This window comes from Chlorocebus sabaeus, chromosome 21 (assembly GCF_047675955.1).
Source record: "Chlorocebus sabaeus isolate Y175 chromosome 21, mChlSab1.0.hap1, whole genome shotgun sequence".
Classification (NCBI taxonomy): domain Eukaryota; kingdom Metazoa; phylum Chordata; class Mammalia; order Primates; family Cercopithecidae; genus Chlorocebus; species Chlorocebus sabaeus.
In genome coordinates, this window is record NC_132924.1 from 2968358 (window position 1) to 2995723 (window position 27366).

A 27366-nucleotide genomic window follows, 5' to 3' on the forward strand; every position below is an offset into this window, starting at 1 on the left:
TATCTGTATTACCTTATTTAACAGTTTTACAACTTATCTTGTGAATTATCTTTATCATTGGAGAGTTTTTCAGAAATGTCCCATGAGGAAAACATATTTTCTAATATCCTTTTAACTACTGTTATAACATCAGCCTTCTTACATGAGAAAGCTTTTATACTGCCAGAAAACATGCATTAAAAAGGAAAATTGAATAAAATTTCTGTATCAATATTTAAATGGCCTATCAAGTAGCAGAAATGTACGTAAAGTTTTGATTGTCTTCTCAGGATTATATGTTTGACAAAAAAAATTGGTCTTAACCTATTTTAGTAATTTATGCACTAAACACACACACATTTAATTTATATTTAAATTATTTGATCCTTTCTGTGATGAGTAATGGAATGCAGAGCTTTTAATATTGGAAGCTTTAAGAACTCAGGACTGAACAAGTGGCTGTCTAGGTTCTCCATAAGTCCACACTTAACATTAAATTCATGTCGTCTTACATACCAGGACGTTTTCTCCAATTTATGTGCATAGCACTGATAACTGAGGGGTTCTCATAGGTAATTTGACTTGGACCACAGAGTTTATTTAAATGGCACATCTAAAAAATTTCAGTACTGGTTGATTAAGCATAAAAATGTGGTAGAGTATTTTTCTGACATTCAATTAATTTTTGTCTTGTCTGGGCTCACAATTTCATAAGACTCAATTCTCTGCTAAGTTTCCATCTTTTCGTTAACTTCCTTAAACACACAATACTCTAAGATTTTGTGTGCTTTTGAGGTTTTCAGAAACTAAATCAGAATTAAACATTAACTGTAAAAATTACTTAAATGGTTATAAAAAATGATTATATCTGTTGCCTACAATAATTTATCATAACATAATTATGACTAATAGCATATACACACATATTAGATGCTTAGAAATGTTATGCAATTTTGAAATAAATATTAACAACATTTATTAAAATATAAGTCGAAGGAGGTCAAACATCACTTTTAATTTGACAATGCTTCCCATGCAATTTAACATATCAAATAATCTTTTGGATGTTGCATTGGCTCTCTGTAGCATCCAAAAGTTAGGGGTCAAAAAACAATTTTAAGGTTGGGCACAGTGGCTCATGTCTATAATCCCAGTACTTTAGGAGGCCAAGGTGGGCAGATCACATGAGGTCAGAAGTTCCAGACCAGCCTGGCCAATATGGTTGAATCATGTCTCTACTGAAAATACAAAAATTAGCTGAGTACAGTGGCGCACATCTGTAATCCTAGTTACCTGGGAGGCTGAGGCAGGAGAATCACTTGAACCTGGGAGTGGAAGTTACAGTGAGCCAAGATCATGCCACTGAACTCAAGCCTGGGCAACAGAGCACAACTCTGCCAAAAAAAAAAAAAAAAAAAAAAAAAAAAAAGAGAGAGAGACAATTTTTAAGCTGAAATTTGATTTCAGGAAGACAGTCAAATATGTCAGAGGGGTAAAACATTTGGCCAAAATAGGAACACAGGTCACCATAAAATAATAGTCATTTATTTAGCAAAATGATAAAAGATTTAAGAAAAAAATTTAAAAAAAGACTGGGCACGGTGGCTCACACCTGTAATCCCAGCACTTTGGGAGGCTGAGGCAGGCAGATCACCTGAAATGAGGAGTTCGAGACCAGCCTGGCCAACATGATGAAACCCCCTCTCTACTAAAACAAAAACAAAAACAAAACAAAAACAAAACAAAAAAAAAAGCTTTTACTGTTTGATCCAAGAGATTAAGTTTTCCAATCAAAAGACCTGAAAAAGACAGTGTGAGAAAAATTATATCTCTACTTTCTCTTTTTAACTTTACTCAAAATGTAAACAAAATTATTTTATTGTATAATGTTAATATGTAAAATTTTGTTCAAAAGAAAATCAATTTTTACTTTTGTGTTAGTATATTATCAATACTAAAGTTAATTTTAATAAAACTTTATAAATAAGTCCATCAAAACTGTTATTTTTGCCCACTCTATCTTTCCATACTTATTTTATAATTTTTTTTTTTTTTTTTTTGAGATGGAGTCTTGCTCTGTCACCTAGGCTGGAGTGCAATGGCACGATCTCGGTTCATGGCAACCTCCACCTCCTGTGTTCAAGCAATTCTCCTGCCTCAGCCTCCAGAGTAACTGGGATTACAGGCACATGCTACCACGCCCAGCTAATTTTTGTATTCTTAGTAGAGACGGGGTTTTACCATATTGGCCAGGCTGGTCTCGAACTCCTGACCTTGTGATTCACCTACCTCGGCCTCCCAAAGTGCTAGGATTACCGGCATGAGCCACCGTGCCCAGCTTTTTTTTGAGACAGAGTCTCGCTCTGTCGCTCAGGCTGGACTGCAGTGGCGCAATCTCAGCTTATTGCAATCTCCGCCTCCCGGGTTCAAATGATTCTCCTGCCTCAGCCTCCTGAATAACTGGGATTATAGGTGCTTCCACCACACCTGGCTAATTTTTGTAATTTTACTAGAGACGGGGTTTCAGACTGGTCTGGAACTCCTGACCTCAGGTGATCTGCCTGCCTTGGCCTCCCAAAGTGCTGGGATTACAGGGTGAGCCACCACACCCAGCCCACATTTTTTTCTTTTTTTGAAACTGGAGTCTTGTGGAACGGGAGTGCAGTGGCGAAATCTCGGCTCACTGCAACCTCCGCCTCCTGGGTTCAAGCAATTCTCCTGCCTCAGCCTCCCAAGTAGCTGAGATTACAGGCATGCACCACCATACCCGGCTAATTTTTTGTATTTTAGTAGAGACGGGTTTCACCGTGCTGCCCAGGCTCATCTTGAACTCCTGAGCTCAGGCAATCTACCTGCCTTGGCCTCCCACAGTGCTGGGATTACAGTCGTGAGCCACCATGGCTGGCTGTATTTTTAATAAAAGATGTTCTATCATATTTTCTGTTAACTAACATATCTAAATATATTTAGCTTTTCTATATCATATAAAAATGATTCTGGTCGGGCATGGTAGTTCATGCTTATAATACCAGCACTTTATTTTTATTTATTTTAATTTTAATTTTATTTTATTTTATTTATTTGAGATAGAGTCTCACTCTGTTGCCCAGGCTGGAGTGCAGTAGTGCGATCTTGGCTCACTGCAACCTCCAACTCCCAGGTTCAAGCGATTCTCATGCCTCAGCCACCCAAGTAGCTGGGATCACAGATCCCACCATGCCCGGCTAATTTTTGTAGTTTTAGTAGAGATGGGGTTTCACCACGTTGGCCAGGTTGGTTTCAAATGCCTGACCTCAAGTGATCCAACCGTCTTATCCTCCCAAAATGCTGGGATTACAAGCATGAGCCACCATAGCCGACCTAATCCCAGCACTTTAAAAAGCCAAGAAACAAAGACTGTTTAAGCATAGGAATATGAGTCCAGCCTGGGCAACATGTCAAAACCTTATGTTTACAAATAATACAAACATTAGCTGGGCATGGTGGCCCGCACCTGTAGTACCAACTATTTAGGAGGCTGAGGGAGGTGAATTGCCTGATCCCAGAAGGTCGAGGCTTCAGTGAGCCGTGATCAAGCCACTGTACTTCATCTTGGGTGACAGAGGGAGACCCTTTCTAAAAAAATAAATAAATAAAATGCCAAAGCTTATAAACTTAAACTTACAGTGTGTTCTGTGTTTTTTGTTTTTATCATTATTACTTCAATAGTTTTGGGAGTACAGGTGGTGTTTGGTTAAACGAATTTCTTTAGTGGTGATTTGTGAGATTTTGGTGCACCCATCTACAGAGCAATATACGCTATACACAATGTGTAGTCTTTTTTTTTTTTTTTTTTTTTTTTTTTTTTTGAGACGGAGTCTCTCTGTGTTGCCCAGACTGGAGTGCAGTGGCGCGATCTCGGCTCACTGCAAGCTCCGCCTCCCAGGTTCACGCTATTCTCCTGCCTCAGCCTCCCGAGTAGCTGGGACTACAGGCGCCCGCCACCTCGCCCGGCTAATTTTTTGTATTTTTAGTAGAGACAGGGTTTCACTGTGTTAGCCAGGATGGTCTCAATCTCCTGACCCTGTGATCCACCCGCCACAGCCTCCCAAAGTGCTGGGATTACAGGCGTGAGCCGCCACGCCCGGCCCAATGTGTAGTCTTTTATCCCTCAATCCCACCCCACCCTTCCCCCAAGTTTCCAGAGTCCATTATGTTACAGAATTCTTATGCCTTTATATCCTCACAGTTTAGCTCCCGCTAAAAAGTGACAACATACCATGCCTGGTTTTCCATGTCTGGGTTATTTTACTTAGAATAATGATCTCTAACTTTATCTAGGTTGCTCTGAGTGCCATTATTTTGTTCTTTTTTTTTTTTTTTTTTTTTTTTTTGAGACAGTGTCTCGCTCTGTCGCCCAGACTGGAGTGCAATGGTGCGATCTTGGCTCACTGCAACCTCTGCCTCCTAGGTTCAAGCGATTCTCCAGCCTCAGCCTCCCAAGTATCTGGGACTACAGTCACATGCCACCACGCCTGGCTAATTTTTTTGTATTTTAGTAGAGAGGGGATTTCACCGTGTTAGCCAGGCTGGTCTGGAACTCCTGACCTCCTGATCCACCTGCCTCGGCCTCCCAAAGTGCTCGGATTACAGGTATGAGCCACTGCGCCTGGCCTATTTTTTTAATTTTTAAATTATAGCCATTCTTGAAGGAGTAAGGTGGTATCACATTGCAGTTTTAATTTGCATTTTGCTGATAATTAGAAATGTTGAGTGTTTTTTTCATATGTTTTTTGGCCATATGTATATCTTCTTTTGAGAATTGTCTATTCAGGCATTTAGCCCACTTTTTGATGAGACTGTTTGTTTTATTCTTGCTGACTTGAGTTTCTTTTTTTTTTTTTGAGACAGAGTCTTGCTCTTGTCACCCAGGCTGGAGTGCAGTGGCGCAGTCTCGGCTCACTGCAACCTCCGCCTCCCGGGTTCAAGTGATTCTCCTGCCTCAGCCTCCTGAGTGGCTGGGATTACAGGCACCTGACACTACGCTTGGCTAATTTTTTGTATTTTTAGTAGAGACGGGGTTTCACCATGTTGAACAGGCTGGTCTTGAACTCCTGACCTCAGGTGATCCACCCGCCTTGGCCTCTCAAAGTGCTGGGATTACAGGTGTGAGCCACCGTGCCCAGCCTGAGTTTCTTGCAGATTCTGAATATTAGTCTGTTGATGGAAGCATAGTTTGTGAATCTTTCTTCTCATTCTATGGGTTATCTGTTTACTGTTTGAATTATTTCTTTTGCTGTGCAGAAACTTTTTAGTGTAATTAAGTCACATTTATTTATCTTTTTTTGTCATATTTGGTTTTGGGTACTTGGTCACAAACTCTTTGACTAAGTCAATGTCTAGAAGAGTTTTTTCTATATTATCTTCTAAAATTTTTATAATTTCAGGTCTTAGATTTAAGTCTTTGATCCATCTTGTGTTGATTTTTAAAATCTTTTTTGTTTTTTGTTTTTTGAGGCAGAGTCTTTCTCTTTTGCCCAGGCAGGAGTGAAGTGGAATGATCTTGGCTCACTGCAATCTTTGCCCCCTGGGTTCAAGTGATTCCCCTGCCTCAGCCTCCCAAGTAGCTGGAATAACAGGCGCCGGCCACCATGCCAGGGCTGATTTTTGTATTTTTGTATTTTTTTGAGATGGAGTCTCACTCTGTTGCCCAGGTTGGAGTGCAGTGGCACCATCTCGGTTCACTGCAACAACCGCCTCCTGGATTCAAGCAATTCTGCTGCCTCAGCCTCCTGAGTAGCTGGGATTACAGGCACACACCACCACGCCTGGCTAATTTTTGTATTTTTAGTAGAAACAAGGTTTCTCCATGTTGGTCAGGCTGGTCTCGAACTCCTGACCTTGTGATCTGCCCGCCTCAGCCTCCCAAAGTGCTGGAATTACAGGCGTGAGCCACCATGTCTGGACAATTTTTGTATTTTTAGTAGAGACAGGGTTTTACCACGTTGGCCAGGCTGGTCTGGAACTTCTGGCCTCTGCCTTGGAGTTATCTGCCTGCCTTGGCTTCCCAAAGTGCTGGGATTCCGGGCGTGACCCACCGCACCCGTCCTTAAATCATTTTTTTAGACAGTCTCACTCTGTCACCCAGGCTGAAGTGCAGTGGCGGGAATCTTAGCTCGCTGCAACCTCTGCCTCCAGGGTTCAGACAATTCTCGTTCTCCCAAAGTGCTGGGATTACAGACATGAACCACCGTGCCTGGCCTTGAGTTAATTTCTTTATAAAGTGAGAGAGAAAAATTCAGTTTTATTCTAGTACATGTGACTTTCCAATTATTTCAGCACCATTCATTTAATCGGGTGTCCTTTCCCCACTTTATGTTTCTGTTTACTTTGTCAAAGATCAGTTAGCTGAAAGTATTTGGCTTTATATCTGGTTTTGCTATTCTGTTCCATTGGTCTACATGCCTATTTTTATACCAGTACCATGTTGCTTTGGTAACTATAGTCTTGTAGTGTAGTTTGGAGTCAGGTGATGTGATGCTTCCAGATTTGTTCTTTTTGCTTAGTCTTGCTTTTGCTATGCATGCTTTTTTTGGTTCTATATAATTTTAGGGTTGTTTTTTCTAGTTCTGTGAAGAATGATGATGTTTTTCTGATGGAAATTGCCTTGAATTTTTAGATTGCTTTTGGCATTATGGTCACATTCACAATGCTGACTCTACCAATCCATGAGCATAACATGTGTTTCTATAATTTATTTCAGTAGTCTTTCATAGTTTTCTTTGTAGACATCTTTCACTTTCTTGGTTAGGTATATTTCTATTTTTTAATTTTTATTTATTTATTTATTTGCAGCTATTGTTAAAGCGGTTGAGTTCTTGATTTTATTCCCAGCTTGGTTACTATTGGTGTATAACAGTGCTGCTAATTTGTGTATATTGATTTTGTATTCTAAAACTTTGCTGAATTCATTTATCATATCTAGGAGGATTTTGAACTAGTCTTTAGGGTTTTCTAGATATACAATCTTATCACTGAACACTGACAGTTTCACTTCCTCTTTACCAATTTGAATGCACTTTATTTCTTTCTCTTGTCTATCGCTCTGGCTAGGACTTCCAGTGCTATGTTGAGTAGAAATGGTGAAAGTGGGCATTCTTGCCTTTTTCCAGTTCTTAGGAGATGTGGTTTCAACTTTTCCCCATTCAGTATAATGTTGTCTGTGGGTCTGTCATAAATGGCTTCGTTATCTTAAGGTCTGTCTACTCTATGCCAATTTTGCTGAGCGTTTTAATTATAAGGGGATGCTGGATTTTGTCAAATACTTTTCCTGCATCTATTGAGATGATCATATGATTTTTGTTTTATTTCTGTTTATGCGGTATATCACATTTTTAAACCATCCCTGCATCCCTGGTGGTAAAATGCACTTGATAATTGTGTATTTTTCTGATATGCTATTGTATTTGGTTATCTAGTATTTTGTTGACAATTTTTGCATCTATGTTAATCAAGAATATTGATGTGCAGGGTTTTTTTGTTATATCCTTTCCTAGTTTTTGAATTAGGGTGATACTGGCTTCATAGAATGATTTAGGCAGGATTCCCTCTTTCTCTGTTTTCTGGAATAGTTTTGGTAGAATTTATACCAATTTTCCTTTAAATATCTGATAGAATTCAGCTGTGAATCCATCTGGTCCTGAATTATTTGTTGTCAATAATTTTTTTTTTTTTTTTTTTTTTTTGAGATGGAGTCTCACTTCTTCACCTAGGCTGGAGTGCAATGGAGCGATCTCGGCTCACTGTAACCTCTGCCTCCCTGGTTCAAGCCATTCTCCTGCCTCAGCCTTCCAAGTAGCTGGGATTACAGGCACATGCCAGCACACCTGGCTAATTTTTGTATTTTTAGTAGAGAGGGGGTTTCACCATATTGGCCAGGCTGGTCTTGAACTCCTGACCTCAAATGATCTGCCCACCTTGGCCTCCCAAAGTGCTGGGATTGCAAGTGTGAGGCACTGTGCCCAGCCATCAGCAATTTTTTATTACTGTTTCAATCCTGCTACTTGTTATTGGTCTGTTCAGAGTTTCTATTTTTACCTGGTCTAATCTAGGAGAATTGTGTATTTCCAGAAATTTATCCATCTCCTCTAGGTTTTCTAGTTTTGCATGTAAAGGTGTTCATAGTCTTGAATAATCTTTTGTATTTTTGTGGCTTTGTTTGTCATATATCCTGTTTTGTTTTGAATTGAGCTTATTTGGATCTTCTCTCTGCCTATATTGGTTGATCTCACTAATGGTCTATTAATTTTATCTTTTCAAATAACCAACAGTTCTCTCATTTATCTTTTGTAATTTTTGTTTCACTTTTATTTAGTTGTGTGCTGATACTTGTTAGGTATTTTCTTCTGCTAAGTTTGGGTTTGCTTTGTCCTTGGTTTTCTAGTTCCTTGAGGTATGAGCTTAGATGTTTTATTTGAGCTCTTTCAGACTTTTTGATGTAGGCATTTAGTGCTATGAACTTTTCTCTTAGCACTGCGTTTGCTGTATCCCACAGGTGTTAATAATTTGTGTCACTATTATCATTCAGTTCAAAAATTTTTTTAATTTTCATCTTGATTTCATTGTTGAGCCAAAGATAATTCAGGAAAAGATTATTTAATTTTCTGGTATGTGTATAGTTTTGAGGGTTCCTTTTGGAGTTGATTTCCAATCCTATTTCATTGTGGCCTGAGTGTACTTGATGTAATATTAATTTTTTAAAATTTATTGAAATGTTTTGTGGCATATCATATGGTCTATCTTGGAGAATATTCCATGTGCTGAATAAAAGAAATGTATATACTATAGTTGTTGGGTAGAATGTTCTGTAAATACTTGTTTTGTCCATTTGTTCTCAGGTATAGCTTAAGACCACTGTTTCTTTGTTGAATTTCTGTCTTGATGAACTGTCCAGTGCTGTCAGTGGAGTATTGAGGGTCCTTCACTATTATTGTGTTGCCACCTATCTCACTGCGTTTCTAAAGGGACAACTTAGGTAATACAGTAAAGTTTATATTTCTACAGGACAGAGCTAACACTTTAGGCTAAAACATTTTCTTATATCTTCAACTCAGGAAAACGTGGTGTAAGTAAAATTTAGTTAAAGTAAGATGGGCCAGGCATGGTGGCTCACGCCTGTAATCCCAATACTTCGGGAGGCCGAGGTGGACAGATCACCTGAGGTCAGGAGTTCGAGACCAGTGTGACCAACATGGTGAAACCTTATCTCTACTAAAAATACAAAAAAATTAGCTGGGCGTGGTGGCAGGCACCTGTAATCCCAGCTAGTCAGGAGGCTGAGGCAGGGAGACTTGCTCGAACCCGGGAAGCAGAGGTTGCAGTGAACCAAGACGTGCCATTGCACTCCAGCCTGGGTGACAGAGCGAGACTCTGCCTCAAAAAAAAAAAAACAATATATATATATATGATGGCCAGAAAAGCATCTTAAACAAAGGTATGACTTGTGTAAATTTAAAGTAATAGTAAATGTTTTTAATGCAAGGCAAACACCTTACAAATGGAGATTTCATTTATAGATATAAATTTCTTTTATAAAACAATTTCAAAACAGTTAAATATCAGAAAGTTCTAATTTAGTTCAAAGGTGGTCTTTCAAGCTTAACTACTGTTTCCTAGGTATAATTATGAGTTGAGGTTGAAGCCCATTAAAAAATAAAAAGAAGAAAGAATTCTCTATGCCTGGACTCAGCATGGATAAATATGAAAAAGAAGCCTTTACCTGAGGGTCTACTTTTACAAACACTTTATCTAGGATAGCTTTCTATTTACTTTCAAGGAGGGAAAGCAACTAAAGAAAATGGTAGATTTAATCTTTTGTAAGACTTAGACTTTTAATCTGCCTTTATAAAAAGTATTTTAAAAAATGGTAAAAATATTGAAATCTTTTTTTTTTTTTGAGATGGAGTCTCACTGTGTCACCCAGACTGGAGTGCAATGTCACGATCTCAGCTCACTGCAACCTCTGACTCCCAGGGTCAAGCAATTCTCCTGCCTCAGACTCCTGAGTAGCTGGGATTACAGGCAACTGCCACCATGCCCAACTAATTTTTGCATTTTTGGTAGAGACAGGGTTTCACCATGTTGGCCAGACCAGTCTTGACCTTCTGACCCAGGTGATCCACCCACCTCAGCCTCCCAAAGTGCTGGGATTACAAGGTGAGCCACCACACCCAGCCACAATATTGAAATCTTTTTAGAAGCTTCTGCACATCAGCAGTGAACCCTAGATAAGACTTACTAGGGAGACTTCATTTTCAAACGCACTTCTTAAAGAACAGTGTTTTTTCAGGGGAACACTCCATTGTAATTTTAAATTACCTTTAGTAAAATTTTGCCATTTCTGTAAGTGTTTGCTCATGCCTGTAATCCCAGCACTTTGGGAGGTTGAGGCAGGCAGATCAGGAGTATTAAAAAACAGCCTTGCCAACATGACGAGACACTGTCTCTACTAAAAAAGTACCAAAAAATAACTGGGCGTGGTGGTGCATGCCTGTAATCTCAGCTACTTGGAAGGCTAAGCCAGGAAGATTACTTGAGCCAGGTGGGTGGAGATGGCAGTGAGCCAAGATCACGTCCTTGCAGTGTGGTCTGGCTGACAGAGCATGATCCTGCCTCAAATAAAATACAACAAATCAAAACAAGCCTCATTTATGCCCCAGGAATCACTTTCTTTTCTGCAACAATAACCATAATCTTAAGAGTTAACATTGTAGATCAATTTTGTGTTTTTAACCAAGTGTTTTATTACAGAAAAATTTAAACATATGCAAAACAAACAAACAAAAAAATAGTGCAATAGACCTGTCATGAAGCATCAACAACTACCAATCTCCAGCCATTCTAGTTTCACCTACACTTCTCTGCCTCAATCATTCCCAGCCAACCCGTTTTCCATCCTTCATTATTTTCTTCAGCTTTTTTGTTTTTGTTTTTGTTTTTGGAGGTCAAATGTACACACATTGAAAGGCACAATTCCTAACTGAAAATTTTTGGCACCCATATAAATTTTATAAACCCATATAACCTTTATATATTTTAAGAATGAATAGGGGCCGGGCGTGGTGGCTTACACCTATGATCCCGGCACTTTAGAAGGCAGAGGCAGGCAGATCATGAGGTCAGGAGATCGAGACCATCCTGGTTAACACAGTGAAATCCTGTCTCTACTAAAAATTAAAAAAAATTAGCCAGGCGTGGTGGCACGTGCCTGTAGTCCCAGCTACTCAGGAAGCTGAGGCAGGAGAATCACTTGAACGTGGGAGGCGAAAGTTACAGTGAGCTGAGATCGTGCCACTGCACTCCAGCCTGGGCAACAGAGCAAGACACTATCTCAAAAAAAAAAAAAAAAAAAGAATGAATAAAATATTTTCCTATTCTATCTATAGAATTTAGAATACAATGATAGAATATTTTATTATTCTCAGACAATTGCCTTATGCTTTTTTCCAGACAATTTTACTCTCAACCAGAGGCTATTTCTTTGCTAATGTTGTATTACCATTGGTTAATTTTGTCTGACATCACACAATATGTATTATTTTATGTCAAGCTTGTCTCATTTGGCAATACAATACCCAAGTCCTTTTGAATACCTGGAAATGCTTCTTGACAAGAACAGTTGTAAAGAAGCCCAGACTGCAAAGGCTACAATAAATACCTAACTTTTAATGCCTAGTCACTGATGAAAAATAAGTTCTATGACCAGTCAAGGAAACATGACCTAACCAAATAAGCTAAACAAAGCAACAGTGACCAATCCTGGAGGAACACAGATATGTGACCTGTCAGAGAGTGAATTCAAAATAGCTGTAGAAATTTGAAGACGTTCAAGATAACCAAGAGAAATAATTCAAAACTTTATCAGATAAATTTAACACAGAGATTGATAATTCAAAAGAATACTAATTCAAAAGAAATAATTAAAATTATTAACTAAAGTACATTTAAAACATTAATTAAAAGTATTAATTATATGAAATCATTTTGTAACAATAATTCAAAATAAACAAAAAGTAAAAATTCTGGAGTTGAAGAAATGCAACTATGATACCAAAGAATGTCTTTTAATAGCAGAATTTATCAAGCAGAAAAGAAAATTAGTGAGCTTGAAGACAATCTATATGAAAATATAGAGTGGGGGGGAAAAAAAAAAACAAGAAAGAACACAGAAGGATACCTACAGGATCTAGAAAATAGCCTCAAAAAGGCAAACCTGGAAGAGTTACTCACCTTAAAGAGGAGGTAGAGAGACAGGAGTTGAAAATTTATTCAAAGTGATAACAGCAGAGAACTTCCTAAACTTAGAAAAGGTTTTCAATATCTAAGTATAAGAAGATTATAAAACACCAAGCAGATGTAATCCAAAGAAGACTTCAAGGCGTTTAGTAATCAAACTCCCAAAGATCAATGATATAAAAAGGATTCTAAAAGCAGCAAGACAAAGAAAACCAATAACATACAATAAAGTTTCAATACGTCTGGCAGTAGAGTTTTCAGTGGAAGTATTACAGGCCAGAAGAGATTGGCATGACATATTTAAAATGCTGAAAAAAAATCACTGTTACATTAGAGTAGTATATCTGACAAAAATATTCATCAAATATGAAAGAGAAATAGTTTCCCAGACAAACAAAAACTGAGGAATCTCATCAACATCAGGCTTGTCCTACAATAAATTCTAAAGAGAGTACCTCAATAAGAAAGAAAATAGTAAGCAAGAAGAAACCATCTGAAGATGCAAAACTCACTGACAGTAAGTTCATACAAAAATACAGAATATTATGTGACTCTGTAAATATGGCATTTAAACTACTTTTAAGTAGAATGATTAAATGATGAGCCAAACAAAAATGATAACTACAACAACTTTTCAAGACACAGAAAATAAAATAAGATACAGATAAAAACAAGAAAAATTAAAATCAAAGGACAAAGTTAAGGTATAGAGTTTTTATTAGTTTATTTAAATTTACAAAAACAGTGTTAATTTATTTTCAGCTTAAAATGATGTGTGATAAAATAGAATTTGCAAGCCTCATCATAACCTCAAATAAAAAAACATACAATAAAAAAATGAAAAAAATAGAATACATTAAATCATAGCACCAGAGTAAATCACCTTTACTAAAAGGAAGACAGGGAAGAGGGATAGAAGAAAGACAAGACCACAAAGAACCAGAAAACAAGTAACAAATTGGCAGAAGTAAGTCTTTTCTTATCAATAAAAACATTGGATGTAAGTGGATTAAACTCTCCAATCAAAAGACATACAGTGGCTGAATTAATAAAAATTAAGACCCAGTGATTTGCTGCTAACAAGAAACACACTTCACCTATAAACACACACATAGATTAAAAATAAAGATGAAAAAAGATACTCTGCCAATGAAAACCAAAGAAAGCCGTGGTAGCTATGTTTATATCAGACAAAATAGCTATCAAGACAAAAACTATAAGATGAAAAAAGATACTCTGTGCCAATGAAAACCAACAAGAGCAGTAGTAGCTATATTTATATCAGACAAAATAGATTTCAAGAAAAAACTATAAGATGAAGAGCATCACTATATAATAATAAAGGGGTGAATTAAGTACGAGAATATAAGAATGTTACATACATATACACTCAACACAGTAGTACCCAGATATTTTGAGCAAATATGAGAGCTAAAGAGCGATATCAGCCCCAGTATAATAATAGCTGGAGACTTCAATATCCCACTTTCAGCACTGGAAAAATCTCCCAGAAAGAAAATCAACAAAGAAGCATTAGGCCTAAACTGTGGTATGGACCAAATGGTTGTAATGAATATTTACAGAACACTTTCTAAAATGCCTGCAGAATATATATTCTTCTGTTCAGCACATGAATCATTCTCTTGGATAGACATTATATCAGGTCTCAACATGAGTCTTAAAATATTCAAAAAATTAGGAGGCAGTTCCAAGATGGCTGAATAGGAACAGTTCCAGCCTCCAGCTCCAAGCATGAGTAACACAGAACATGTGTGATTTCTGCATTTCCAACTGAGGTACCAGGTTCATCTCACTGGGGCATGTCAGAAAGTGGGTGCAGGATGGTGGGTGCAACCCAAAGAGTGAAAGCCAAAGTAGGGCGAGGCATCACCTCACCTGGGAAGTGCAAAGGGGAAGGGAATTCCCTTTCCTAGCCAAGGGAAACCATGACACACAACACCTGGAAAGTTGGGTCACTCCCACCACAATACTGGACTTTACCAAGGGTCTTAGCAAATGGCACACTAGGAGATTATATCTCACACTTGGCTCAGAGGGTCCCACACCCATGGAGCCTCCCTCATTGCTAGTGCAGCAGTCTGAGATCTAATTGCAAGGTGGCAGTGAGGCTGGGGGAGGGGCACCCACCTTTGCTGAGGCTTAAGTACATAAAGCATCCCAGAACCTCGAACTGGGTGGAGGCCACTGCAACTCAAGGAGGCCCACCCTTCTCTGTAGACTTCACCTCTGGGGACAGGGCATAGGCTAATAAAAGGCAGAAGAAATCTCTGCAGATTTAAAAGCCCCTGTCTGACAGATTTGAAGAGAGTAGTGGTTCTCCCAGCATGGAGTTTGAGATCTGACAATGGACAGATTGTCTGCTCAAGTGAGTCCCTGACCCCCGAGTAGCCTAACTGGGAGACACCCCCCACTAGGGGCAGATTGACACCTTATACCTCGCATGGCTGGGTACCCCTCTGAGATGAAGCTTCCAGAGGAATGATGGGGCAGCAATATCTGCTGTTCAGCAATATAGACTCTTCTGCAGCCTCTGTTGCTGATACCCAGGCAAACAGGGTCTGAAGTGAACCTCCAGCAAAGTCCAACAGACCTGCAGCTGAGGGTCAGGACTGTTAGAAGAAAAACTAGCAAACAAAAAGGACAACCACACCAAAACCTCCTCTGTATGTCACCATCATCAAAGACCAAAGGTAGATAAAAGCACAAAGATGGGGAAAAAGCAGTGCAGAAAAGCTGAAAATTCTAAAAATCAGAGCTCCTCTCCTCCTCCAAAGGAACACAGGCCCTTGTCAGCAATGGAACAAAGCTGGAGGGAGAATGACTTTGACGAGTTGAGAGAAGAAGGCTTCAGAAGATCAAACTTCTCCGAGATAGAGGAGGAAGTTCGAACCCATCGCAAAGAAGCTAAAAACCTTGAAAAAAGATTTGATGAATGGCTAACTAGAATAACCAATGTAGAGAAGTCCTTAAATGACCTGACAGAGCTGAAAACCATGACACAAGAACCATGTGACAAAGCTAAAGTTTCAGTAACCGACTTGATCAACTGGAAGAAAGGATATCAGTGATTGAAGATCAAATGAATGCAATGAAGTGAGGAGAGAAGTTTAGAGAAAAAAGAGTAAAAAGAAATGAACAAAGCCTCCAAGAAATATGGGACTATGTGAAAAGACCAAATCTACGTCTGATTGATGTACCTGAAAGTGACGGGGAGAATGGAACCAAGTTGGAAAACACTCTGAAGAATATGATCCAGAAGAACTTCCCCAACCTAGCAAGGCAGTCCAACATTCAAATTCAGGAAATACAGAGAATGCCACAAAGATATTCCTCGAGAAGAGCAACTCAAAGATACATAATTGTTAGATTCACCAAAGTTGAAATGAAGGAAAAAATGTTAAGGGCAGCCAGAGAGAAAGGTCGGGTTACCCACAAAGGGAAGCCCATCAGACTAACAGCAGATCTCTAGTCAGAAACTCTACAAGCCAGAAGAGAGTGTGGGTCAATATTCAACATTCTTAAAGAAAAGAATTTTCAACCCAGAATTTCATATCCAGCCAAACTAAGTTTCATAAGTAAAGGAGAAATAAAATCCTTTACAGATAAGCAAATGCTGAGAGATTTTGTAATCATTAGACTTGCCCTACAAGAGATCCTGAAGGAAGCACTAAACATGGAAAGGAACAACTGGTACCAGCCACTGCAAAAACATGTCAAAATATAAAGACCATTGATGTTAGGAAGAAACTGCATCAACTAACAAGCAAAATAAACAGCTAACATCATAATGACAGGATCAAGTTCACACATAACAATATTAACCTTAAATATAAATGGGGTAAATGGTCCAATTAAAAGACACAGACTGGCAAATTGGATAAAGGGTCAGTTTGCTGTATTCAGGAGACCCATCTCAGGCGCAGAAACACACATGGGTTCAAAATAAAGGGATGGAGGAAGATCTACAAAGCAAATGAAAAACAAAAAAAGGCAGGGGTTGCAATCCTAGTCCCTGATAAAACAGACTTTAACCAATAAAGATCAAAAGAGACAAAGAAGGCCATTACATAATGGTAAAGGGGTCAATTCCACAAGAAGAGCTAACTATCCTAAATATATATGTACCCAATACAGGAGCACCCAGATTCATAAAGCAAGTCCTTAGAGACTTATAAAGAGACTTAGACTCCCATACAATAATAATGGGAGACTTTAACACCCCACTGTCAATATTAGACAGATCAACAAGGCAGAAAGTTAACAAGGATATCAAGGAATTGAACTCAACTCTGCAGCAAGCGGACCTAATAGACACCTACAGAACTCTCCACCCCAAACCAAAAGAATATACATTCTTCTCAGCACCACATCACACTTATTCCAAAATTGACCACATAGTTGGAAGTAAAGCACTCCTCATGAAATGTAAAAGAACAGAAATTATAACAAACTGTCTCTCAGATCACAGTGCAATCAAACTAGAACTCAGGATTAAGAAACTCAATCAAAACTGCCCAACTACATGGAAACGGAACAACCTGCTCCTGAATGACTACTGGGTATATAACGAAAGGAAGGCAGAAATAAAGATGTTCTTTGAAACCAATGAGAACAAAGATACAACATACCAGAATCTCTGGGACACATTTAAAGCAGTGTGTAGGGGGAAATTTATAGCACTCAATGCCCACAAGAGAAAGCAGAAAAGATCTAAAATTGACACTCTAACATCACAATTAAAAGAACTAGAGAAGCAAGAGCAAACACATTCAAAAGCTAACAGAAGGCAAGAAATAACTAAGATAAGAGCAGAACTGAAGGAGATAGAGACACAAAAACCCTTCAAAAAATTCAATGAAACCAGAAGCTGGTTTTTTGAAAAGATCAACAAAATTGATAGACCGCTAGCAAGACTAATAAAGAAGAAAAGGGAGAAGAATCAAATAAATGCCATAAAAAATGATAATGGGGATATCACCACGGACCCCATGGAAATACAAATTACCATCAGAGAATACTATAAACACCTCTATGCAAATAAACTGGAAAACCTAGAAGATATGGATAAATTCCTGGACACTTACACTCTCCCAAGACTAAACCAGGAAGAACTGAGTCCCCGAATAGACCATTAACAGGCTCTGAAATTGAGGCAATAATTAATAGCCTACCAACCAAAAAAGTCCAGGACCAGACGGATTCACAGCCAAATTCTACCAGAGGTATAAGGAGGAGCTGGTACCTTTCCTTCTGAAACTATTCCAATCAATAGAAAAAGAGGGAATCCTCCCTAACTCATTTTATGAGGCCAGCATCATCTTGATACCAAAGCCTGGCAGAGACACAACAAAAAAAGAGAAGTTTAGAACAATATCCCTGATGAATATCAATGCAAAAATCCTCAATAAAATACTGGCAAACCGAATATAGCAGCACATCAAAAACCTTATCCACCATGATCAAGTGGGCTTCATTCCTGGGATGAAAGGCTAGTTCAATATATGCAAATCAATAAACATAATCCAACACATAAACAGAACCAAAGACAAAAACCACATGATTATCTCAATAGATGCAGAAAAGGCCTTTGACAAAATTCAACAGCCCTTCATGCTAAAAACTCTCAATAAATTCGGTACTGATGGAACGTATCTCAAAATAATAAGAGCTATTTATGACAAACTCACAGCCAATATCATACTGAATGGGCAAAAACTGGAAGCATTCCCCTTGAAAACTGGCATAAGAGATGGAGACCCTCTCTCACCACTCCTATTCAACATAGTGTTGGAAGTTCTGGCCAGGGCAATCAGGCAGAAGAAAAAAATAAAGGGTATTCAATTGGGAAAAGAGGAAGTCAAATTGTCCCTGTTTGCAGATGACAAGATTGTATATTTAGAAAATCCCATGATCTCAGCCCAAAATCTCCTTAAGCTGATAAGCAACTTCAGCAAAGTCTCAGGATACAAAATCAATGTGCAAAAATCACAAGCATTCTTATACACCAATAACAGACAGAGAGCCAAATCAGGAGTGAACTCCCATTCACAATTGCTTCAAAGAGAATAAAATACCTAGGAATCCAACTTACAAGGGATGTGAAGGACCTCTTCAAGGAGAACTACAAACCACTGCTCAATGAAATAAAAGATGACACAAATAAATGGAAGAACATTCCATGCTCATGGATAGGAAGAAACAGTATCGTGAAAATGGCCATACTGCCCAAGGTAATTTAGAGATTCAATGTCATACCCATCAAGCTACCAATGACTTTCTTGACAGAATTGGAAAAAAACTACTTTAAAGTTCATATGGAACCAAAAAAGAACCCACATTGCCAAGACAATCCTAAGCAAAAAGAACAAAGCTGGAGGCATCAAGCTACCTGACTTCAAACTATACTACAAGGCTACAGTAACCAAAACAGCATGGTACTGGTACCAAAACAGAGATATAGACCAATGGAACAGAACAGAGCCCTCAGAAATAATACCACACATCTACAACCATCTGATCTTTGACAAACCTGACAGAAACAAGAAATGGGGAAAGGATTCCCTATTTAATCAATGGTGCTGGGAAAACTGGTTAGTCATAACTGGAAAGCTGAAACTGGAACCCTTCTTTACTGCTTATACAAAAATTAATATAAGATGGATTAGAGACTTAAATGTTAGACCTAAAACCATAAAAACCCTAGAAGAAAACCTATGCAATACCATTCGGGACATAGGCATGGGCAAGGACTTCATGTCTAAAACACCCATCAGAGTGAACAGGCAGACTACAGAATGGGAGAAAATTTTTGCAATCTACTCAGCTGATAAAAGGCTAATATCCAGAACCTACAAAGAACTCAAACAAATTTACAAGAAAAAACAACCCCATCAAAAAGTGAGCAAAGGAAATGAACAGACACTTCTCAGAAGAAGACATTTATTTATTTATTTATTTATTTATTTATTTATTTATTTATTTTATACTTTAAGTTCTAGGGTACATATGCACAATGTGCAGGTTTGTTACATATGTATACATGTGCCATGTTGGTGTGCTGCACCCATCAACTCGTCATTTACATTAGGTATATCTCCTAATGCTATCCCTCCCCACTATTGTCTCCCCACAATAGGACCCGGTGTGTGATGTTCCCCTTCCTGTGTCCAAGTGATCTCATTGTTCAATTCCTACCTATGAATGAGAACATGTGGTATTTGGTTTTCTGTTCTTGAGATAGTTTGTTGAGAATGATGGTTTCCAGCTGCATCCATGTCCATACAAAGGACACGAGCTCATCCTTTTTTATGGCTGCATAGTATTCCATGGTGTATATATGCCACATTTTCTTAATCCAGTCTGTCACTGATGGACATTTGGGTTGATTCCAAGTCTTTGCTATTGTGAATAGTGCCACAATAAACATACGAGTGCATGTGTCTTTATAGCAGCATGACTTATAATCCTTTGGGTATATCCCCAGTAATGGGATGGCTGGTTCAAATGATATTTCTAGTTCTAGATACTTGAGGAATCGCCACACTGTTTTCCACAATGGTTGAACTAGTTTACAGTCCCATCAACAGTGTAAAAGTGTACCTATTTCTCTACATCCTCTCCAGCACTTGTTGTTTCCTGATTTTTTAATGATTGCCATTCTAACTGGTGTGAGATGGTATCTCATTGTGGTTTTGATTTGCATTTCTCTGATGGCAAGTGATGATGAGCATTTCTTCATGTGTCTGTTGGCTGTATGAATGTCTTCTTTTGAGAAGTGTCTGTTCATATCCTTTGCCCACTTTTTAATGGGGTTGTTTTTTTCTTGTAAATTTGATTGAGTTATTGAGTTATTTATAGGTTCTGGATATTAGCCCTTTGTCAGATGAGTAGATTGTAAAAATTTTCTCCCATTCTGTAGGTTGCCTGTTCACACTGATGGTAGTTTCTTTTGCTGTGCAGAAGCTCTTTAGTTTAATTAGATCCCATTTGTCAATTTTGGCTTTTGTTGCTGTTGCTTTTGATGTTTTAGACATGAAGTCCTTGCCCATACCTATGTCCTGAATGGTATTCCCTAGGTTTTCTTCTAGGGTTTTTATGGTTTTAGGTCTAACATTTAAGTCTCTAATCCATCTTGAATTAATTTTCTTATAAGGAGTAAGGAAAGGATCCAGTTTCAGCTTTCTACTTATGGCTAGCCAATTTTCCTAGCACCATTTATTAAATAGGGAATCCTTTCCCCATTTCTTGTTTTTGTCAGGTTTGTCAAAGATCAGATGGCTGTAGATGTGTGGTATTATTTCTGAGGGCTCTGTTCTGTTCCATTGGTCTATATCTCTGTTTTGGTACCAGTACCATGCTGTTTTGGTTACTGCAGCCTTGTAGTATAGTTTGAAGTCAGGTAGCTTGATGCCTCCAGCTTTGTTCTTTTTGCTTAGGATTGTCTTGGCAATGCGGGTTCTTTTTTGGTTCCATATGAACTTTAAGGCAGTTTTTTCCAATTCTGTGAAGAAAGCCATTGGTAGCTTAATGGTGATGACACTGAATCTCTAAATTACCTTGGGCATTATGGCCATTTTCAAGATGTTGATTCTTCCTAACCATGAGCATGGAATGTTCTTCCCTTTGTTTGTGTCCTCTTTTATTTTGCTGAGCAGTGGTTTGTAGTTCTCCTTGAAGAGGTCCTTCAAATCCCTTGTAAGTTGTATTCCTAGGTATTTTATTCTCTTTGAAGCAATTGTGAATGGGAGTTCACTCCTGATTTGGCTCTCTATTTGCCTGTTATTGGTGTACAGGAATGTTTGTGATTTTTACACATTGATTTTGTATCCTGAGACTTTGCTGAAGTTGCTTATCAGCTAAGGAGATTTTGGGCTGAGACAATGGAGTTTTCTAAATATACAATCATGTCATCTGCAAACAGGGACAATTTGACTTCTTCTTTTCCTAACTGAATACCATTTATTTCTTTCTCTTGCCTGATTGCCCTGGCCAGAACTTCCAACAATATGTTGAATAGGAGTGGTGAGAGAGGGCCTCCCTGTCTTGTGCCAGTTTTCAAAGGGAATGCTTCCAGTTTTTGCCCATTCAGTATGATATTGGCTGTGAGTTTGTCATAAATAGCTCTTATTATTTTGAGATTTGTTCCATCAATGCCGAATTTATTGAGAGTTTTTAGCATGAAGGGCTGTTGAATTTTGTCAAAGGCCTTTTCTGCATCTATGGAGATAATCATGTGGTTTTTGTCTTTGCTTCTGTTTATATGCTGGATTACGTTTATTGATTTACATATGTTGAACTAGCCTTTCATCCCAGGAATGAAGCCCACTTGATCATGGTGGATAAGGTTTTTGATGTGCTGCTGTATTCGGTTTGCCAGTATTTTGCTGAGGATTTTTGCATTGATATTCATCAGGGATATTGGGCTAAAATTCTCTTTTTTTGTTGTATCTGTCAGGCTTTGGTACCAGGATGATGTTGGCCTCATAAAATTAGTTAGGGAGGATTCCCTCTTTTTCTATTGATTGGAATAGTTTCAGAAGGAATGGTACCAGCTCCTCCTGGCACCTCTGGTAGAATTTGGCTGTGAATCTATCTGGTCCTGGACTTTTTCTGGTTGGAAGGCTATGAATTATTGCCTCAATTTCAGAGCCTGCTATTGGTCTATTCAGGGATTCAACTTCTTCCTGGTTTAGTCATGGGAGAGTGTAAGTGTCCAGGAATTTATCCATATCTTCTAGGTTTTCTTGTTTATTTGCATAGAGGTATTTATAGTATTCTCTGATGGTAATTTGTATTTCCATGGGGTTGGTGGTGATATCCCCATTATCATTTTTTATTGCATCTATTTGATTCTTCTCTCTATTCTTCTTTATTAGTCTTGCTAGTGGTCTATCAATTTTGTTGATCTTTTCAAAAAACCAGCTCCTGGATTCATTGATTTTTTGGAGGGTTTTTTCTGTCTCTATCTCCTTCAGTTCTACTCTGATCTTAGTCATTTCTTGCCTTCTGCTAGCTTTTCAATGTGTTTGCTCTTGCTTCTCTAGTTCTTTTAATTGTGATGTTAGAGTGTCAATTTTAGATCTTCCCTGCTTTCTTTTGTGGGCATTTAGTGCTATAAATTTCCCCCTACACACTACTTTAAATGTGTCCCAGAGATTCTGGTATGTTGTGTCTTTGTTCTCATTGGTTTCAAAGAACATGTTTATTTCTGCCTTCATTTCGTTATATACCCAGTAGTCATTCAGGAGCAGGTTGTTCAGTTTCCATGTAGTTGAGTGATTTTGATTGTGTTTCTTAATCCTGAGTTCTAGTTTGAATGCACTGTGGTCTGAGAGACAGTTTGTTATAATTTCTGTTCTTGTACATTTGCTGAGGAGTGCTTTACTTCCAACTATGTGGTCAATTTTGGAATAAGTGTGATGTGGTGCTGAGAAGAATGTATATTCTTTTGGTTTGGGGTGGAGAGTTCTGTAGATGTCTATTAGGTCCACTTGGTGCAGAGTTGAGTTCAATTCCTGGATATCCTTGTTAATTTTCTGTCTCATTGATCTGTCTAATATTGACAGTGGGGTGTTAAAGTCTCCCATTATTATTGTATGGGAGTCTAAGTCTCTTTGTAAGTCTCTAAGGACTTGCTTTATGAATCTGGGTGCTCCTGTATTGGGTACATATATATTTAGGATAGTTAGCTCTTTCTGATGAATTGATCCCTTTACCATTATGTAATGGCCTTGTCTCTTTTGATCTTTGTTGATTTAAAGTCTGTTTTATCAGATACTAGGATTGCAACCCTTGCTTATTTTTGTTTTCCATTTGTCTTATAGATCTTACTCCATCCCTTTATTTTGAGCCTGTGAGATGGATGTGAGATGGGTCTCCTGAATACAGCAGACTGATGGGTCTTGACTCTTTATACAATTTGCCAGTCTATGTCTTTTAATTAGACCATTTAATCCATTTACATTTAAGGTTAATATTGTTATGTGTGAACTTGATCCTGTTATTTGATATTAGCTGGTTATTTTGCTTGTTAGTTGATGCTTTTTCTTCCTAGCATTGATGGACTTTACATTTTGACATGTTCTCGCAATGGCTTGTATCAGTTGTTCCTTTCCTGTTTAGGGCTTCCTTCAGGATCTCTTGTAGGGCAGGCCTGGTGGTGACAGAATCTCTAAGAATTTGCTTGTCTTTAAAGGATTTTATTTCTCCTTCACTTATGAAACTTAGTTTGCCTGGATGTGAAATTCTGGGTTGAAAATTCTTTTCTTTAAGAATGTTGAATATTGACCCACACTCTCTTCCGGCTTGTAGAGTTTCTGACTAGAGATCTGCTGTTAATCTGATGGGCTTCCCTTTGTGGGTAACCCGACCTTTCTCTCTGGCTGCCCTTAACATTTTTTCCTTCATTTCAACTTCGGTGAATCTGACAATTATGTGTCTTTGAGTTGCTCTTCTCGAGGAATATCTTTGTGGCATTCTCTGTATTTCCTGAATTTGAATGTTGGACTGCCTTGCTAGGTTGGGGAAGTTCTTCTGGATCATATTCTTCAGAGTGTTTTCCAACTTGGTTCCATTCTCCCCGTCACTTTCAGGTACATCAATCAGATGTAGATTTGGTCTTTTCACATAGTCCCATATTTCTTGGAGGCTTTGTTCATTTCTTTTTACTCTTTTTTCTCTACAGTTCTCTTCTTGCTTCATTTCATTCATTTGATCTTCAATCACTGATATCCTTTCTTCCAGTTGATCAAGTTGGTTACTGAAGCTTTTGCATTTGTCACATAGTTCTCATGTTATGGTTTTCATCTCTATCAGGTCATTTAAGGACTTCTCTACATTGGTTATTCTAGTTAGCCATTCATCAAATCTTTTTTCAAGGTTTTTAATTTCTTTGTGCTTGTTACATAGTTCCTCCTTTAGCTCTGAGAAGTTTGATTGACTGAAGACTTCTTCTCTCAATTCATCAAAGTCATTCTCCCTCCAGCTTTGTTCTGTTGCTGGTGATGATCTGCGTTCCTTTGGAAGGGGAGATGCGCTCTGATTTTTAGAATTTCCAGCTTTTCTGCACTGCTTTTCCCCCATCTTTGTGGTTTTATCTGCCTTTGGTCTTTGATGATGCTGATGTACTGATGGGGTTTTGGTGTGGGTGTCCTTTCTGCTTGTTAGTTTTCCTTCTAACACTCAGGACCCTCAGCTGCAGATCTGTTGGAGTTTGCTTGAGGTCCACTCCAGACCCTGTTTGCCTGGGTATCAGCAGCGGAGGCTGCAGAAGATAGAATACTGCTCAACAGCGAGTCTTGCTGTCTGATTCTTGCTCTGGAAGCTTCGTCTCAGGGGTGTACCTAGCCTTGTGAGGTGTGAGGTGTCGGTCTGCACCTAGTGGGGGATGTCTCCCAGTTAGGCTACTCAGGGATCAGGGACCCACTTGAGCAGGCAGACTGTCCGTTCTCAGATCTCTGCCTCTGCGCTGGGAGATCCACTGCTCTCTTCAAAGCTGTCAGACAGGGACATTTACCTCTGCTGAGGCTTCTTCTGCTTTTTGTTTAGCTATGCCCTGTCCCCAGAGGTGGAGTGTACAGAGGCAGGCAGGCCTTCTTCAGCTGTGATGGGCTCCAGCCAATTCGAGCTTCCCAGTGGCTTTGTTTACCTACTTAAGCCTCAGCAATGACGGGCATCCCTCCCCCAGCCTCGCTGCCACCTTGCAGTTAGATCTCAGACTGCTGTGCTAGCAATGAGGGAGGCTCCGTGCGCATGGGACCCTCTCAGTCAGGTGTGGGATATAATCTCCTGGTGTGCCATTTGCTAAGACCCTTGGTAAAGCGCAGTATTAGGGTGGGAGTTACCGAATTTTCCAAGTCTTGTGTGTCTCAATTTCCTTTGGCTAGGAAAAGGAATTTCCTTCCCCCTTGCACTTCCCAGGTAAGGAGATGCCTCACCCTGCATCAGGTCTCGCTGGTCAGGCTGCACACATGGACCAGTGCCAACTGTCCAACATGCCCCAGTGAGATGAATCCAGTACCTGAGTTGAAAATGCAGAAATCACCCATCTTATGTGTTGCTCACACTGGGAGCTAGAGGCTGGAGCTGTTCCTATTCAGCCATCTTGTGCGTGCCCATGCAGAAGACATTCATACAGCCAACAGACACATGAAAAAATGCTCATCATCACTAGCCATCAGAAATGCAAATCAAAACCACAATGAGATACCATCTCACACCAGTTAGAATGGCAATCATTAAAAAGCCAGGAAACTACAGGTGCTGGAGAGGATGTGGAGAAAGAGGAACACTTTTACACTGTTGGTGTGACTGTAAACTAGTTCAACCATTGTGGAAAACAGTGTGGAGATTCCTCAAGGATCTAGAACTAGAAATACCATTTGACCCAGCCATCCCATTACTGGGGATATACCCAAAGGATTGTAAATCATGCTGCTATAAAGACACATACACTCGTATGTTTATTGCGGCACTATTCACAATAGCAAAGACTTGGAACCAACCCAAATGTCCATCAGTGACAGACTGGATTAAGCAAATGTGGCATACATACACCATGGAATACTATGCAGCCATAAAAAAAGAAGAGTACATGGACATAGATGCAGCTGGAAATCATCATTCTCAGCAAACTATTGCAAGCACAGAAAACCAAACACCACATGTTCTCACTCATAGGTGAATTTGAACAATGAGATTTCTTGTACACAGGAAGGGGAACATCACACACCAGGGCCTGTTGTGGGGTGGGGGGAAGGGGAGGGATAGCATTAGGAGATATACCTAATGTAAATGACAAGTTAATGGGTGCAGCACACCAACATGGCACATGTATACATATGTAACAAACCTGTACATTGTCCACATGTACCCTAGAACATAAAATATAATTTTTAAAAATCACATGTACCCCATAAATATATACAACTATTACACATCAATAAGAAATAAATTTCAACTGAATAGTTCATAGAAGGTTTTGAATTGCCAGTTGAGACTTACTTTATATACATCAAGGTAATAGCAATATTTAAAAAGCTCTTTCTATTCTCAATGTGGTTATATAAGCATTTTAATTTAAAACATGCTTATTTAGAGAACTTTTGGTTATAAAAGTTTATAAACATACATGCACCTAAAAGAAGAAATTAAAACATGTGAATTAGAAACTAAAGAAAACAAACACACAAACAAAAAAACAGATGCCCTGATAAGGCATTTCTGACTAGGGAAGATAAAAGGAGAAAAAACAGAAAGATTTTTGACACTGGAGTGTAAGGAGATTACTTTCTGCTTTTTTTTATGTGAAATATTTACAAATATAATACACGTATTTTAAAAAGTGCCATCCATTGCTGTCCATAAAAGTGGTTAACCCTAAAATGCTGTTTCTGTAATGTACAATAAAAGATAAAAGAGTCGATAATTTTGTGAATTGGAGGAAAGATGTTGACTTTGGGAAATGTTAAAAAGAAATGTGAAATTTAATATTTTACTCCAAGCCAAGTTAGGCTGGCAGAACATAATAGGGGATTTTAGATGCTGCTTGCCACACATTTGACAAATGCAGGGGAAAACCAGTGCCTCGATTAAAGTTAAAATAAATAAATAGTAGGTAATTAGACTCAAGTGGCTCTAGTGATCTCAGTTCCTATGTAAAAACAAACAAAACAATCTAACTCAAATGCATTTCTGGGACGTTACTACCTTAAAAGGATACAAACTTCAGGCTTAATCAACCATAAATCTCCAATTAATCTCTGATTGCATAACAAGATAATTTTTACCTGGACAGTCCAAATAATGTGACCACATAACTATACCCAGTCAATTACTTATTTGGCTTTGCTTCTTCACACATCTTATAAAAGCCTTTTCTTCAAGACCCTCTGATAGCCCCAAAATCACAAACCATGGCTGGGATTTTCCCATTAAATTTCCCATTAATCAACCAGGCATGGTGGCAGATACCTGTAGTCCTAGCTACTCAGGAGGCTGAGGCAGGAGAACGGCGTGAACACGGGAGGCGGAGCTTGCAGTGAGCCGAGATCGCGCTACTGCACTCTCAGGCCTGGGCGACAGAGCAAGACTCGG